General features: G+C 41.8%; 1 protein-coding gene across 3 annotated transcripts in view; it reads left to right on the top strand.

The window, feature by feature from the left end:
* Positions 1 to 3,645: 3,645 nt before the first annotated feature.
* Positions 3,646 to 14,012, top strand: part of G3BP1 (G3BP stress granule assembly factor 1) — a 30,736-nt gene continuing 20,369 nt past the window's right edge. For all 3 annotated transcript variants that reach the window (XM_081317373.1, XM_081317375.1, XM_081317374.1), the window contains exon 1: positions 3,646 to 3,745. The gene's annotated coding sequence lies outside the window, so the exon portion shown is untranslated. The remainder of the gene's footprint in view (positions 3,746 to 14,012) is intronic.

Genomic DNA, 14,012 nt, shown 5'->3' on the forward strand with positions numbered 1-14,012 from the left:
GATTTTTTTAAAAAAAACAAAAACACATGCTGTTAGATGATCAATACCAGTGAATTTCTTTTTCAGGAAATTTGTAGATGGAATACAATTTTAAATTGTAACAGCCAGTATGCTATTTATTGAATGTCTATTATTCTCTGCACTTTGGAATATTGGGGGGCATACACTTATAGTAGAAAAAGTAAGAACTATTTTTTTTAAAAAAGCTGAAGGTAGCACCAAGCCTACATCAGTACTATGATAAATAATGGATAAATGAGAAGTTATATCTTCCCATTTACTAGAATCTAAGTAACAGCATTTTAAACTATCAACTGGAAAACTTACCTTTGTCCCTGTATTATTCAGTAGCATTTAATTCAGATCAGATTGCTTTCTATTAGTGGGCTTTTTATTATTTAGTTGCAAGAATACAAAAATAGTTTTGATCACTTTCTGCAAAGGGCCACACAGCTCTGGTTAAAATGTACAAGAGTTGATCAGAAGTAAGGCAGAACAGAATTTCTATATTATTGTTTAGCAGGATTTTACTTTGTTGAAAAAGCACATTTCCTGAAACTTTTGTGTAACTTTTGGGGTTTGATCTTTCTTGCATGTAGTCATTCTGATGCTGAACATACCATTTAAATTATACACGTGGAATTATCATTTTAGTTATCTTATTCATCATACATGGACAACTGATATTACAGTAGTGTACAGTAATGTGTGATTTTTTATTTATCCTTCCAAAGTCTGTGTATGGCTATGAAATATATAAAACATTATTGGCAACAACATGTCTATATATGAGTCCTAACAATATTACTCTAGAGTGCAAGCAGCGTTCTTTAAAGTGAGGGAACATATTTTTCAAAGGGTTGTACTTTATCAAGATTTAATGAAACTGTTTTCACCTTACAGCTGGGTTAATTTTTTTTAAGCCCCAAGGCACTCTACAGCAGGGCTTTTCAACCAGTGGTACGGGTACCACCTGTGGTACATTGGCACCTGGCAGGTGGTACGTGACCATCCTAGAAAAGTGGTAGTGGGGGAGGGAATGAGCTGAACCAGTGACAGCACCGCACAAGAGATGGCTGGAGCTGCAGGTCTGTGCGAAAGCACCAGGATCAGTGCTTCTTCGGGGCTGTCAGGGCTCAGTGGAAGCACCAGGATCAGCGCAAGGGTCCACCTGGAGCTCAGCGCTGATCCTAGCGCTTCTGAGCCCAGAAGAAGCACCGATCAGCTGGAATGTTGCAGCATCTCCAGGGTCTTGTGATTTACATTCAGATGCTTGGCAACTGATTCATATTTATGACGGTCACAGTGTCCCAGGGCTACGTGAAGTGACCAAAACCTAGTTAATGACTAGACAAATTAATGACCCGAAATTATACCGGCACTGAAAAAAGTGACTTATGACTTTGTCTTCACACTTATAACCATCTTAGCATCCTCATGATAACATGATCAAAATTCAGGCATATGGCAACCAGCATGTATTTATGGTTGCAGCATCTCAGGGTCATGTGATCAACATTTGCAGCTTTCCTGGTCAGCTTCAGACCAGCAAACTCAATGGGGGGAAAACTGAATTCCCCCATGACCGCTTAATTAACTTACCAACTCCAGAGATTTGCTTACGGCAGAAAAGGTCATAAAATCAGGCAAGACTCCTTTAACAATAGCCCTGCTTAACCTCAGAAATTCTGGTCCCAATTGTGGTTATAAGTCAAGGACTACTTGTGTATTGATTGCTGTCAATATTAGTCTACCGGTAGTAATCACACTGCAAAAGCATCATTCTGAAGATGGCCCTGGAATCACACAAGCCTTACTACTTGTGATGTCCCGTTGCCTGGAAGCGGTCCGGGAATGGATGGGGAGGAACAGGCTTCAACTCAACCCGGACAAGACTGAATGGCTGTACATACCGGCATGTCAGGATATTCAGATTATTCCATCTCTTAATATCGGGGGCGAGTTATTATCCCCCGTAGATAAGGCTCGCAATCTGGGTGTCCTCTTAGATTCACAGCTCTTCTTAGATCATATAGGAGCTGTGACTAGAGGGGCCTTCGCCCAGGTTCGTCTGGTGCGCCAGCTGCGACCCTATCTGGACCTGGATGCCTTGTGTACAGTCACCCATGCACTTGTGACCTCTCGTCTTGACTACTGCAACGCTCTTTACATGGGGCTGCCCTTGAGAACCACTCGGAAGCTTCAGCTGGTGCAGAGTGCGGCTGCACGAGTGCTTTTGGGGGTGTCCCGATACTCCCATATTACACCTCTGCTCCGTGAGCTGCACTGGCTTCCAGTTGCCTTCCGGGTGAAATTCAAGGTGCTAGTGATGACATACAAAGCCCTACATGGCATGGGTCCGGATTACCTACGGGAGCACCTACTGCCAGCGTCAACATCCCTCCGTCCTGTGCGCTCCCACAGAGGGCCTCCTCAGGATGCCACCGGTCAGAGAATGTCGGCTGGTGACCCCCAGGGGGAGAGCATTCTCGGTGGGTGCGCCAATCCTTTGGAACCGCTTACCAGCTGAAATCTGGCCCCCGACCTTCGCTCCTTCCGGTGTGATCTAAAAACTTATCTATTCCAACAAGCCGGCCTGGCCTGATGGATTTGGGTTTTAAAATTTTCTGACTTTATTGCTTTATTGTATTCTTACTTTATTGCTCTGTACACCGCCCTGAGTCCTCCGGGAGAAGGGCGGTATATAAAACAAACAAATAAATAAATAAAATGGGAAATTCATTTGAGAGACTGGGGCAAGCCCTACTTTTAAAGCCTAAATCTTCATTTGAAACTGGTGGGTGTACTTTGATCGAACTTTTCATTCTGTTATGAGTCAAACATAAAAAGTCTATTAGAGGCGTGAGCACATTGGTTTGCTTCTACAGGTCTCGGCCCGGGCAAATACTTGGCGCGCCCGTCTGTGGAGTTAATTAAAGGTCGGAACAGATATTATCAGGTCCGCGTTCTGCGACCCCCGTGAGTTCAGTCGTTCAAGCCGGATCAGGGCCAGCAATACGAACTTGAGCTTTCAACGAACAAGGCGGCAGCGCAAGACTCGCTTGTGGGAGGGGCACGATGCAAGGAGCCCACTTTTCCCCCTCCCGTTTATTCACTCGGAACCGGACTCATTTCAGGATGAGGTGCTTTCCTGACTCAATCGGTCCACATCCCAATTCTGTCAATCATACATTACCGTTCGTCGTACTGTAATCGGGCTCTGCGCTCGTTACTGATCCGTAGCAACGCCCTTTTTTACACGGGGTTTCCGAGTCTTGATTATCAGACTTTCAACCGTGCAGCGCACCTATCCTTGGCGGGCTATCTAGCCACGCCTCCGCGGCATCTTTCTCCTAATAATGAAGGTAGCGTCGTCTCGTTGGTCTTCGCCTGAATCTATTTCTTCTATTCCTGCCTTAATAGGCCTTTTGTCGGCAATTATTGGTTATTGCAGGCATCAATCTTGCTCCTCGTTCCGGGGCTTCCCGTCACTCTATTGGACTATTTCCTTGCCTTTCTGGAAGCTGTCCGTCCCCTTTTTTTCTTGTGGCCTATCGATCTCCGAGACGGGAACTTGGCCGACAGCTGATTGGATGTGGCCTTTCAACAGGGTTAGGCTGCGCCATAGGTATATTTACCCGGCGGCTGAGCACGCTGTTGCGTGAGGTGCTTCCCGTCTCTCGTCGTGCGTGTCTGCCTCGTTCGGAGTGAAACCTCCTCTCGTCCAGCTCCGCCTCGCCCTCAGGTTGGTTTGGCAGGGTAGGCCGGGTCACGTCCTTCACGGGACTGCAAACGGCTCCGTCGTCACCATCACCATAGATGCGCAGAGGGCCCGAGCGGCGGTGGCTGCGGTCCTCCTCCCCTCCTTAATCAATCCCGGTTCGGTCTCTCTCGGACTCTACGGCCTTTTTTTTTTGTTTTTTTGGGTTGCTTCCAGAGCGGGGCGGAGAAGGGAGATGCCGCAGACTACTGCTTGGAGGCATCGATCCTGTTCAACGGCCCTGCAAGGAGGGTTTCGGCCAAAGGGTTTCGAAGTGGCGGAATGAGGAGATCGTGGGGCGGGAGGGCCGGGAGCGAGCGAGCGAGCGAGCGAGACGACCCCTCTCTCTCTCTCTCTCGCTGCTCCTTTTGTAGTGCGGGAATACACGCCTGCGATAGCCAATTGGCGGCTTTAGCAGGCCCGGCCGGCCAAGGGATGTGAAGGACGGGGAGGGTCGGCCTCGACGCACGCGCGTGGCCAGGAGGATGGTGCTTTTATACCAGGGGTCGGCAACCTCGGCTCTTTTATGACTCGTGGACTTAAACTCCCAGAATTCCTGAGCCAGCTATGCTGGCTCAGGAATTCTGGGAGTTGAAGTCCACGAGTCATAAAAGAGCCGAGGTTGCCGACCCCTGTTTTATACTGACGGGGGCGACTCTTAAGCCCGCCCCGGAGTCGGTACTTTTATCGGTGCCAAACCTCGCTTCTCCCTGCCTCCTCCTTGTGCCCTGAGAGGGGGAAGAAAAAAAAAAAAAAAAGAAGGTGGCCCCGCGTCCCGAACGGCTCGCTAGCTCAGTCAGAAGGTAGCTGAGCGGGTCTGTAAAGAAGCGCCGCGGGCCTGCCGAGGGAGGAAACGGGACTCTTCAAAGCCGCCGCGGCTCTTCTCTTCCCGATAAAAAAGACAAAAATTCCGCGACACCGGCCGTCTCGGGCGGTGTAGGGGTGGGAGAATAATCAAAGGAGAGAGGCTTGAGAGGCCGGCCCTTTTTTTTTTTACCGTAGCAGAAATAACTGCATGTAGAGGACAATGGTGTCCTTCAATAGCGAAAGGGGGGGGGAAGGAGGCATGGGTAAAAAAAAGGGGCAGCGCTCACAAAGTGAACCATGGTCGAGGCTTTATTGTGCTACCCTGGCACACAGCTACGAGCTTTGTCTGTCGCCTCACGGAATGACAATTTCATTCCACCACCATCAGATCTAGGCTGGATATCTATCTATCTATCTATCTATCTATCTATCTATCTATCTATCTATCTATCTATCTATCTATCTATCTATCTCTATATATATCCATATATATCATCTATCTATATCTATATATCTATATAATCTATATCTATCTATATCTATATATCTATATATCTATATATCTATATATCTATCTATATCTATCCATCTATCTATATCTATCTATCTATCTATCTATCTATCTATCTATCTATCTATCTATCTATCTATCTATCTATCTATCTATCTATCTATCTAAACATGCAATTTTGTTGAAGTGCTAATAATAACTGCCCTGAAAACACCCCCCTTCGTCAGGCCTGTTTGGGTACAGATAGGTATGCATAAGTGTGCAGGAAATATATGCATTTAAATCGGTAGGCATGAATTTTCAAATACTTTTGAGCCCTTCACGTTTCACCTGTCACTCAGCTGTACTCTTGCCCCAGGTAGTCTTAATAGAAATCATTTATGTGTATGTTCACTTGGCAACAGAAATCTGTGGTGAACATTGTAACTAATATGTAAACTGGGTCAAGTGGGAGCTTTATAATCTGATGCTGAGTATTGTAGAGTAGCCATGTTTCCAGTCAGTGCTATTTTTGTCTTATCGGCAGCATTACGTTTAGGAAGTGTAGATGGTTCTAAGTTTTATGTATATGACTCCTTTATAACTTGCTGTTTGGAAGCCAGAAGAGTTGTGGTTTGAATGTAATTGTACACTGTGAATGTAGTTCTATAAAACTCAATACTGCAGTTTCTTTTGGGGAATGTCAGTTATGTCCCCTTAAGTTAAAGACCACAATGAAATATCCTAATGGTTATTTTGATCTTTGTGCTGGTGTTACATACTAGTGACACAAGAGATTCTTGGAGCCTGACATAGCAGTACTTACGCATCCTATTCCAAACAATTGTACCTGAATAGAATTTTATTTTGAGTGCATATGGAAAATTGATTCTTTTCCCCTATTGTGCTTTTTAATATTCCTCTTATAAGGGATGCTGTAGATGTGTGTCACAGAACATTTTTCACAGAAAAAAGTTTTCCTATGAAGCTTAAAAAGACTTACTATGAGAAGGTTAAATTTTATATGCAATAATAGGCAGCAACAGAAAAATAATCTAGCTTGACTTCCTCTTGATGGGTTTGGCACATTTTTTGTCAACTTGGCTTGGTAACATGCATTCTGCAGCAACAAATCATCTTTCCCTTCCTAATTTAAAATCAAGGAATAATTTATATGAAGGGAACAGAAGAAAAGTTTTCATGCATCTTTGTGATGTGGTACTTTGTAAGTACTTCATTTAGCTTTCCTTTGAGAATAAGTTTGAAAGGAGCAATGGTACTCTAAAATTACTCTTTACTAACTTGCCACAGAAAAATACTAAAAACTTCCGTCTCCATCCAACTGATTGAGGAATTGCTGTAAATTAGCACCTTTTTTCCTTGATTTTTTTTTAAATTGAAACATATGTCATAGCTTCTTTATGAATACAAAACTGAGAGTACCAGATGATACTGAATTTATATCCCTCTCCTTGCTGGCAAAGAGTTTTATTGTGAATTTCTAAATGTTGGGAGTGTGTTGCTAAATCATTCTTTTATTTGTGTTAGTGTTGTATATATAACCAAGGGAAAGCCATGGGCAGGATGTTTCTATGGAGACCAGTGTGTAGTGGGAGAAGAGTTCATAGTGGAGGAACTGCCATTTTGTCAACCATGTTGAGTTTATTCTAGTGAGGATGAAAAGGAAAGTTTTTCCTTTCCTGACATGTTTATTCCTTTCATAGCAAGTAGAAGGAGCAGCTGAATGTAGTTTCTCCTATTCTGGGATAAGATTTGCAAAACTTTTACTATTAGAACACTGGCTGCAGAGATGGAGATTTCTGCTTCAAAACTAAGGATTTCCATACCAGGTTTGCCTCACCGGTCGTTTAATCCTATAGCTGTTATTAACTGTTAAGATGTCAGAGTAAAAATCAGCTTAATGCATTACAATATCCCCATCTGCAAAAAGGATCTTTCACAGTGATGGGGAACATACGATAACTTTTAGCACCTAGTGCTCAGTGGGAAAGGCTAGTAGGTGTTTGGTAATCTGAAGTCCAAAGTTCCCCAATTCATAGTTAAATACAAGGTGAATATTAAGCAGTGACATAAGAAGTTCAGTACAATATGTAGTGATTAAATAAAATCCAGAAGGTACTAGAGAATATAAATGTGATTGCCATCCATGTAAAAGTACTGTTCTGATTATTTGAAAAGGCTAAAGTTTGTATTAGCTAAAATGAAAAAGGGTGATTAATCTTGGTATCAGATGTTAATATTAGTTGAACATAAATAACTACCTTTAATGGTAGATATAAAAAATCATAATAATGAACAAGTTTTTGGAAAATGCTAGTAATAGTTGTAAGTTGCTAGACCTTCTTGAATTAGCTCACCCATGTTGCTATATGATTCATAGAAATTGGCATAAATTCTATTTAGTGCCCCATAGGGTTTGGTGTTCTCTCCTATTCAAAAACTACATGAAGCAGCTGGGTGAAATCCTCCATTGCCATTGGGTGAGGTATCATATTGATATACCTTTTTCCTGCTTTGGAATTAAATGATGCTGTTGATGTTGTGTCCCAGTGCCTGGAGGTTATAGGAAACTGGATGGGGAACTTCAGGCTTAAGCTGAGCCTTGGAAAGATTGAATGGCTCCAAGGTTTGGGGTCCCTCCAATTCAGGAACTTTGCCATCTTTGTTATAGGATAGATTTGCACTGCCCCAAACAGACTTTATACAGTCTGGGAGTCCACCTAGATTTGTAACTGTTATTCAAACAGCAGATGACAGCCATGGCTAGGAGGGCCTTTGCACAGCTTCATGTTGTGTACTGGTTCCTCCCATTCCTGGATTGGGAGGCTCTACTCATGATCACTCATGTTCTGATCAACTCTTGGATGGATTACTGTAATACAGTCCACATGAACAGTATCACGAAGCATCCATCTGGTGCAAAATGTGATGATGTAGGCAATTATGTGTTTCCTTGGCAAAACCAAGGTGCTGATTTGGCTTTAAAAGCCCTTTATGACATGAACCATACTGTTTAAAGGACCACCTCTCCCTGATTATTTCTGGCCATCCCATCAACTCTAGCAGAAAAAGTCTTCTATATTTTTCTCTAATGCTTTTGGCAAATGTACCATACAGCATCCATCACATTCCTCCTTGCTGGATGGCCAAAATCTCTAAGCAGCTTAAGAAAGCTATTTCACAATTTTAAAAATGTGACAACGGAAAAAAACAACACAGATTGCATACCAGACTGAAATAAGTTCTACTAATCCACTGGCTTGAATAATAATATTTCAAATAAACTTCTGTTGGGTATAATTCTTTTACCTGTAACATCTTACTGTAAACTACGGTAAATCTATTTAGTTATTCCCATGCATTTGATGGTAGGAGTACCTTCAGATTATGTGCAAGAAGCTGAATTCCCTGGAGTCTTCTAGAACATTTCACTCTAGATGTAAAAGACAGATCCATTTCTTCTACTTCCTAGATAGTTGGTGTCTGAATATGATCTTACTTTTATAACTTTCCATTTACACATATTGGAATTTCTGACTACAGTAGTCCTCAATTTACAACCATTATTGAGCCCAGGATTATTGTTGTTAGAAGTCATGGTAGCCATTAAACGGATCACCATGTGACTGCCTAATTTTATTATTTTTTTGAGCTGGTCATTAAATGAGCGTTTTTCATTGGAAATCAGAAGTAAACACTGGAAACCAGAAACAAATGCTGATTTGTAAACAGCTATGAATGTGAGCAGTTGCCAAGTGCCCAAAATGAAACCACAAGACAGGAGGGGATGTGTGGCTGTCGAAACTCCACCTTTTTGGTGGTCCATCGTAACTTCAGACGGTCACTAAGCAAGGTCGGTCTGTCAAGGATTTTCTTGCAGAAAGGAAATACAGAATCAGATTTTGTGGCTATGCCCATACATTGCTGAAAAACTGTTGAGAGTTATGAAGGTGTAAGGAAAATAGTGCTTGAAATCTGAAGACAAGATTTCTGAAAGCTACCATGTCTGTCCTATTTTCCCTCTCAGTAGTGTTCTTGATTATTGGGAAGAACGGAGCAAAGTAGTTTTCATATAATGGAAAATGGATAATTTTATCTACTCTGTTGTCCCTTCCACAAATAGAAACAGTAGTTTGGTTCTGACTTGATTAATTATGTATCCTAATTGGTTTGAAAAGTGAGATGAAATATATTGCTTCAAATATATGAAATAAAAAACCAAGGATAAAGAAAGGCACTTTCCCCCAAAATAGCTTCAGTTATGAAAATTAAATATGCATTACAGTGGCTTTTCAACATTTCTATTAAGAGGCGTTCTGTAATCATTCTAATTTGACCAAGTGGGAAGCAAGTGGATGAATTCTCAGCAATATTGTTTGCTTCACTATATCAAAGACATGCAGCTCCTGGCTTCCTAACATAATTCATGTTGTCAGTCATTTTGTGAGAGTGCTCACAATATGTTCTTCACTTTCTAGAGACACACCTCCCACACCACCCCCACATCAGCATTCATAAGTTACCATGAAAAGCTTGCATTTCTTTAGGAGCTCAGCAACTGGTGTTTTTCCGGGTCTGTTGAGTTGCAGTTGATAAGTTGACATTGAAAGCTGATCCTCTTCAGTGGTATAGATCAGAAGTCTTTGCACTGAATGGCATTATAGTGCCCTTGTTTCTAAATTGTTTATAAATCAATTTAAATATTTCAAACATGATATTTATTTATTTATTAAATTTATTTGCCACTTATCTCACTGTGGGGGTACTCCAGGTGGCTTACAACAACAAAGAAATGAAAGAGTATAAACAAAACAGAAGTAAAATAATAGAACAATGAAATAAAAAAATGGAAAAGATGGATGGGTGGGTGGAAAGCAAAGAGTAAAGGGGGGGGGAGTTGACATAAATCCAGCAGCCACCTGCACTGTGGAAATCCCCAGGCCAACTGGCAGAGCCAGGTCTTCAAGCTCCTCTAGAAGGGTAGGAGGGTTGGCATAGAACTTTCTCTACAGCAGGGCTTTTGAACCTGTGGTACGGGTACCACCTGTGGTACATTGGCACCTGGCAGGTGGTACACGACCATCCTAGAGAAGTGGTAGCTGGGGAGGGGAATGAGCTTAATTGGTGGCAGCACCGCACAAGCCTGAGCGAGAGATGGCTGGAGCTGTAGGGCTGTCAGAGCTCAGCGGAAGCACCAGGATCAGCGCCAGGCTCTAGCTGGAGTTCGGCGCTGATCCTGGTGCTTCTGCTGAGCCCTGAAGAAGCACTAATCAGCTGGAATGCTGCAGCATCTCCAGGGTCTTTTGATTTACATTCAGATGCTTGGCAACTGATTCATATTTATGACAGTCACAGGGTCATGTGAATTGACCAAAACCTGCTGCAACCACCCAGCAAATGGGGGGGGGGAATAAAAAGCAAACACCCCCCCCATCTCACCCCTGCTGCCAATCCTCAACAGAAATGCTTACAACAATGAAAACCTCGGACAGGAGGAAGAGCACGGCTGGGTGGGCAGGCACGTGTCTTGCTTGGCTGTGGCTTGGGGGGCACTTTTTTCAGTGCCATTGTAACTTCGAACAGTCACTAAGCGAACTGTTGTAAGTCGAGGACTACCTGTACTTCATTACTTTTTTCCTTTTTTTTTTTTGGTCATCAAGTTTTTGACATCTTGTTAGGCGGCTGGTGGTACTCGGATGTTGCCTTATCCTAAAAGTGGTACAATGGGTGAAAAGGTTGAAAAGCCCTGCTCTAGAGGATAGGATGTTCCAAAGAGTGGGCACTGTGGCAAAGAAGGCTCTTCTTTTGGATCTGGAAAGTCAGAGTTCTTTGATTGATGGGATCCGCACTAGGTTATCTTTGCCGACATGAGTAGGACAGATGTGTCCTACTGGGACAAGATGATTCATCAGGTAGCCTGGACCTATGCCATTAAAGGCTTTAAAGGTTATAACTAACACCTTAAACTGCCCTCAGAAGCAGACCAATAGCCGGTGAAATTCATGGAGCAGAGATGTAGTGTGGGGCTATCTTAGGGATCCCAAAGACTCCATAGATGATGGAATCCTGTGGCCCAACTTAACTGTATCTTGTAAGTTTAATGAAATAGATTAGAATTTTATTTACTATGTTGAATGTAGCGTTACACTATAGAAATGTTTAAGATGGTAGTACAATTTAATTTGGTTTGTAACCCTTTCAATTGCAGGCAATCCCTCAGTTAAGAATGTCCAACTGAAGGACTAACCCTGAATTCAGATAGGTTGCCGGTACTGTCTCCTCAAGGCAACAGTGTGCTGAAGCTGCGCAATGCTTTCAGGAACCTCTGAAGCCATGTGTTTTTAAAATACTGTCCGTTTTTGTCAGTTTGTAAAAGTATTGCACAGCTTCAATGTTTTGTCACTTCAAGGAAGGACATTATTGCCTGCCATTTTTAGTAATACATTGTAAGTACAAGTTCCGACTTCCGAAATTTGGGTTAAAGAGAAAAGTTAGGAATAGAACTCATTCTTAACCTGGGAAGTTTCTATACTGTATATGGATTCTATTCTGAGAGCACATGTTATCAGTGTGCTGGTGTATCATAGATTTCCTCCCTCCTCGGGTTTAAACCACCCAAAGTGGATTTTTATGAGGCGTGTGTATCTGTGTGCAGTGGTTAGAATGCAGTATTGCATGCTAACTCTGCCTACAGCCAGGGGTTTGAGCCTGATTGGCTCAAGGTTGACTCAGCCTTCCATCCTTCCGAGGTCGGTAAAATGAGGACCCAGATTGTTGGGGGCAATATGCTGACATTTGTAAACTGCTCAGAGAATCCTGTAAAGCACTATGGAGTGGTATATAAGCCCAAGTGCTATTGCTATTTGTGTAAAAAAGAAGCATTACTGATGGGGCTATCGCTTATTAAGCTTTGATATTCTGCCACCGGGCTGAAGTACAGTAGATGTGGTCCTCACTGAGTGACCACTCACACTTAAAATGGTGCTGAACAAGTGACAGTTATCACCCATCCTTGTGCTCCTGTTGATTGCAGCATATAATTGCACAATTGGGATCTGGGCCTTTAGTGCCCAGCTTCCAGTTAGAACATCAGAGTGTACAGATCACCATTTGCAGCCTTTGCTGGCTTCCTACCAGCAAAGTTAATGGGGAATCCAGCAGGAGGTTATCAGTGGTGACACCCTTACTTAATGACACAGACTGATTTGCTTAACAACAGCAGCCATGAACGCTAGAATTTACATCGCTAATCTGTGCAGTCATGTCATGTTGCACTTTATGGCTACATCACTTAGCGATGGAAATTCTGGCCTGAATTATTGTTCGTTAGTGAGAAGTACCTGCGGTTTCTTTTTAGGGAGCTCTAGAATACCAATGTTCTCTCGAGATTGCATGAATTTTCTTCTCATATTAACCTTATGCTAGACTTCACAATAGTTTCCTTCACATTACTGTAAAGTTACAAGATTTTTTTATATCAGAAACCAATTACTAAGCATGTTTCCAATTTCAGTTTAGAATATCATATAACCTATTGTTTATATCTGATCCCTACAATATAATGGTATCTGTTCAAACTCAACTGTCATGCATTCAAGTGATTTTAAGTAGGCATTTGTTAAGCTGTTTAGCTTCATTAAATATTAGTTTAACAAAGGTAGAGTTGTGTACATTAACTATAATTCCTAGCTAAAAGAATTCACGAATCTTTTAGTATTTATTCTGGTCAGTGTTGCCTTGTATGGGCCTTTGATAATAGATCTGGACTTCTTTGCTTACACACAATAACAGACTGTAATAGAACAGTTCAGATATAGAAGCCAGATCAAGCAGTAGATCCAGATTTCAACTTGTCCTAGCCAAATCTGTCCTTATAATATTGTTACAGAACTTAGTAACCTAGTATCAACATGGATTGACGCATTTTCTTTTTTTAAAATGATATTTTTGTATTGCTGCAGAAAAACATGGATTATGTAGTTCAACCAGGTTTTAAAAAGTATTTACGTTAAACTGTATTTTATATTGTATATTATTTTGGTTTCTGAGAAAAAGAGTAAATAGGTAACAGTTTGAAATGCACCATTCAAAAACAAATATATTTCAGTCCTTTGCTGCCATTTTGAAGCAATTAATCTAGAATTCATTCAGAATATTAATATTTCTCATCTATCATTTATCTATCATTCATTTATATGGCCCAGGCATCTCACACGTGTGACCCTGGTTGGCTCACAAAGTTAAAAACAAAAACAAAAAACGAATAACAAGAAACAACAGTAACAAAAACCACCAACAACAAAAAACACAATTGGAAAATATAGGAGAGTACCATCCAACAGTTTATAAACAGTATAACCATCTTATCAGCTCCATACCTCCACTGGTCCCCAGGCCAGAACCATGGCTTCAGGCTCCTCTGAAAGGCCAATGGGGTTAGGTCAGTCTAACCTCAAAGGCAATGACATTCCAGACAGCAGGTGCCAAGGTGAAAAAGGCTCTCGTCCTGAGTCCCCTCAGATGAAACCCCCTATATAAGCGGTACCCATAGTTGAGCTCTTCTGCTGAACCTAATGGGATAGGTAGATGTAACCAGGGAGAGATGGTCCCTCAAATAACCATTCCCCAAGGTTAGTAAGAATACTGTTTGTTTCATATACTACTTTCCCTAATAAACTTATCTGTGGATGAATACCCATAGCTGTTTCATTGTATAATAGACAAATTTCTTGCATTTATTAATTTATCTACATTCACTGTTAGTACTTCATTACCTCTTGATGTTTGCTAACCCCGTTTGTTCGTGGGTTTGGTAGGAAAAGAATCGAGATGAGCTTTCCTGCCTCTGATGAGGTATTGTGTTCACAATGAGAAACATATTGGCATTTGAGTTGCCATGAGAGCTTTTATTGTTTCTTATATAGTTATTTCACA

The sequence above is a fragment of the Vipera berus genome (genome assembly GCF_964194415.1).
Source record: "Vipera berus genome assembly, chromosome: 2".
Lineage (NCBI taxonomy): Eukaryota > Metazoa > Chordata > Lepidosauria > Squamata > Viperidae > Vipera > Vipera berus.